Source organism: Apium graveolens, unplaced genomic scaffold (assembly GCF_009905375.1).
Source record: "Apium graveolens cultivar Ventura unplaced genomic scaffold, ASM990537v1 ctg265, whole genome shotgun sequence".
NCBI lineage: Eukaryota > Viridiplantae > Streptophyta > Magnoliopsida > Apiales > Apiaceae > Apium > Apium graveolens.
The window spans coordinates 26,338-30,403 of record NW_027417751.1 but is presented as its reverse complement, the minus strand read 5'-3'; the positions used below and the strand labels follow the sequence as shown (position 1 = coordinate 30,403).

General features: G+C 43.4%; 1 non-coding gene across 1 annotated transcript; it reads right to left on the bottom strand.

Annotated features, from left to right (window-relative positions):
* Positions 1 to 372: 372 nt before the first annotated feature.
* Positions 373 to 479, bottom strand: LOC141700642 (small nucleolar RNA R71). The gene has a single exon (XR_012566444.1). It is a non-coding gene; the product is annotated as a small nucleolar RNA R71 (small nucleolar RNA).
* Between the last annotated feature and the right edge of the window lie 3,587 nt (positions 480 to 4,066).

The following is a 4,066-nucleotide window of genomic DNA, read 5'->3' as shown; positions in this document are numbered from 1 at the left end:
GCCGATCCAGCTCTTATGGACTTTTCTCGGCCTAAAATTGATGACATTCAGTCAAGCATTCTTCATCCGGCTATTCAAGCTAACACCTTTGAAATCAAGCCGGGCACTATTCAGATGGTGCAGAATTCTGTTTCTTTTGGAGGTGCTACGACTAAAGACCCCAACATGCACATAAGGAATTTTGTCGAGATCTGCAGTACTTTCAAATATAATGGCGTGACTGATGAGGCTATCAAGCTGAGGCTTTTCCCATTCTCACTGAGGGACAAAGCTAAGGACTGGTTACATTCTGAACCAACTGGGTCCATCACTACTTGGCAAGATCTTGCACAAAAGTTTCTGGTGAAGTTTTATCCGATGGCATAGACTGCTGCTATGAGGAGTGCTCTTACTCAGTTTGCGCAGCAACCTACAGAATCTATGTGCGAAGCTTGGGAACGCTACAAGGAAATGCTTAGAAAGTGTTCACATCATGGAATGCCCGATTGGATGGTGATCACTGGTTTCTATAATCGTTTGGGGGCCCAATCTCGGCCCATGCTCGATGCAGCAGCTGGAGGCGCCACAATTATACAGAGGCTTATAATCTTATTGAGACTATGGCTGCAAATAAGCATCAAAACCCAACTCAGAGGATGATGCCTGGGAAGGTAGCAGGTATTCTGGAAGTCGATGCAGCCACCACTATTACAGCGCAGCTCCAAGCGCTGTCTATGAAGGTCAATTCTCTAGCTACCTATGGAGTCAATCAAATAGCTATGGTCTGTGAGCTTTGTGCAGGTTCTCATGCTATGGATCTGTGTTCTCTTGTCAATGAATCTGTTCAGTATGTGAACAATTATCAGCGACAACAGCAGCCTGTGCCAGCTACTTATCATCCTAACAACAGAAATCATCCAAATTTCAGCTGGGGTAATAATCAGAATGCTATTCAGCCACCATATCAGCATGGTGTGAGTAAACAGTTCAATCCACCTGGTTTCCAGCAACCGCAGTAATATGCTCAAAGGCAATCATATCCTCAACAGGGAAGTACAGCTGCACCTACTAGTGCTGATTTTGAGGAACTTAAGTTGTTGTGCAAGAGTCAGGCGGTTTCTATCAAGACCTTGGAAAATCAAATCGGTCAAATAACCAATGCAATGCTCAATCGTCAACCTGGAACACTTCCCAATGACACGGAAGTACCTGGCAGGAAGGAAGCTAAAGAGCAAGTCAAGGCTATTACCTTAAGGTCTGGGAAAGTTGCTAAAGCTGAAAAGGCAAAAGAAGGAGAAGCTGAAGTTGGAGATGAAAAAGCTAAGCAAAAGGAGAAAGCGGCGGAACCAAGGAAGACTACTGTTGAACACACTCTGCCTGAGGGTAATACAGGGGAGAAACAGCTCTATCCTCCACCACCTTTCCCTAAGAGATTGCAACAACAAAAGCTGGATAAGCAATTCGGTAAGTTTCTGGAGGTGTTCAAGAAACTTCACATCAATATACCTTTCGCTGAGGCTCTGGAGCAAATGCCTAGTTATGCGAAGTTTATGAAGAGTATTCTTTCAAGGAAGGTGAAACTGGATGACCTTGAGACCGTTGCTCTAACGGAAGAATGCAGCGCTGTGCTGCAGCAAAAGTTACCTCCAAAGCTTAAAGATCCGGGTAGCTTCACCATTCCGTGCACCATTGGCAAGTTGTCGTTTGACAAGTGCCTTTGTGATTTGGGAGCAAGCATCAATCTGATGCCATTGTCGATCTTTAAAAAATTGGATTTGCCTGATCCAAAACCCACCTACATGTCTCTACAATTGGCTGATCGTTTTATTACTTACCCAAAGGGCATAGTGGAGGATGTGCTAGTCAAGGTGGATAAGCTCTTCTTTCCTGCAGATTTTGTTATTCTGGATTTCGAGGAAGATAAGAAGATTCCCATAATCTTGGGAAGACCTTTCTTGGCTACTGGCCGTACCTTGATAGATGTGCAGAAAGGTGAACTTACAATGCGGGTGTAGGATCAGGATGTGACCTTCAATGTATTCAAAGCAATGAAATTCCCTATAGAAGATGAGGAGTGCTTAAAAGTGGATGTGATTGATTCTGCGGTTACTTCAGAACTCGATCATATGCTAATGTCTGATGTATTAGAAAAGGCCTTAGTGGGGGATTTTGATAGTGATGATGAAGATGGCAATGAGCAATTACAATATCTTAACGCTTCTCTCTGGAGGCGAAAGCTGGACATGCCGTTTGACTCTCTTGGTACTTCTGACCTCAAGAATGCTGAAGGAAAGCTCAAACCATCAAGTGAGGAAGCACCTACCTTGGAGCTCAAGCCATTACCTAAACACTTGAGGTATGCTTTTTTAGGTGATGCATCTACTTTACCTGTTATTATTGCATCTGAACTTTCATGTAGTGAGGAGGACAAGCTCTTAAGGATTTTGAGAGAATTCAAATCAGCTATTGGATGGACCATAGCATACATCAAAGGGATCAGCCCTTCATATTGCATGCATAAGATTCTGCTAGAGGAGGGTAGTAAGCCAACTGTTGAGCAACAGCGCAGACTTAATCCTATCATGAAGGAGGTAGTGAAGAAAGAAATTCTGAAATGGCTGGATGCAGGCATCATTTATCCTATTTCTGACAGTTCTTGGGTGAGCCCCGTGCAATGTGTGCCTAAGAAAGGAGGTATCACTGTGGTAGCAAATGAGAAGAATGAGCTCATTCCCACTCGAACAGTTACAGGATGGAGAGTGTGCATGGACTACCGAAAGTTGAACAAGGCCACGAGGAAGGATCACTTCCCTCTTCCATTTATTGATCAGATGCTTGACAGGTTGGCTGGTCATGAGTATTATTGTCTTCTGGATGGTTACTCAGGGTATAATCAGATTTGTATTGCACCAGAGGATCAAGAAAAAACTACCTTCACTTGTCCATTTGGCACATTTGCTTTTCGCAGAGTTTCGTTTGGGTTATGTGGCGCACCGGCCACTTTTCAGAGATGTATGATGGCTATATTCTCTGACATGATTGGGAATAATGTCGAGGTGTTCATGGACGACTTCTCCGTCTTTGGACATTCGCATGATTAATATTTGAATAATCTTCGTGTCGTGCTCAAAAGGTGTGTGGAAACTAATTTGGTGCTTAATTGGGAAAAATGTCATTTTATGGTGCGTGAAGGCATTATTCTTGGGCATAAGGTCTCTAGCAAGGGTCTTGAGGTGGATAAAGCCAATGTGGGAGTCATTGAAAATCTCCCACCACCTAATTCTGTGAAAGGAATCCGTAGCTTTCTTGGTCATGCGTGTTTTTATCGGCGTTTCATTAAGGACTTTTCGAAGATATTTAAGCCGCTGTGCAACTTGCTTGAGAAAGATGTGCCTTTCAAATTTGATGATGAATGTTTGACGGCATTCGAGACTCTTAAGAAGAGTTTAATCACTGCACCAGTTATTACAACACCAGATTGGACAGAGCCTTTTGAGATGATGTGTGATGCGAGTGATTATGCGGTAGGCGCAATTCTTGGGCAGTGCAAGAATAATCTCTTTCATGTGGTCTACTATGCTAGCAAGACCATAAATGGGGCCCAAATGAACTACACCACTACTGTGAAGGAGCTCTTAGCTATAGTATTTGGTTTCGAGAAATTTCGATCTTATCTGCTTGGGACAAAAGTGACAGTATTCACTAATCATGCGGCCATTCGCTATTTGGTTTCCAAGAAGGATTCGAAGCCGAGACTCATTCGTTGGGTGCTCTTACTACAGGAATTTGAGTTAGAGATCAATGATCGAAAGGGTACTGAGAATCAAGTAGCTGACCATCTCTCTAGATTGGAGAATCCCGAGTCTACTTCACAGGATAAGATATTGATCAACGAATCTTTTCTGGATGAGCAGTTGTTCGCAGTTCAGGAGGAAGAGCCATGGTTTGCAGATATTGTAAAGTATCTAGTCAGCAATATTTTGCCTCCTAATTTGACCTCAGCTCAAAAGAAGAAGTTTCTGCATGAGGTGAAGTGGTATGTGACGCCCTCCAAACCCGGGGTCTAGATTTGGGGGTCACTCGCCAA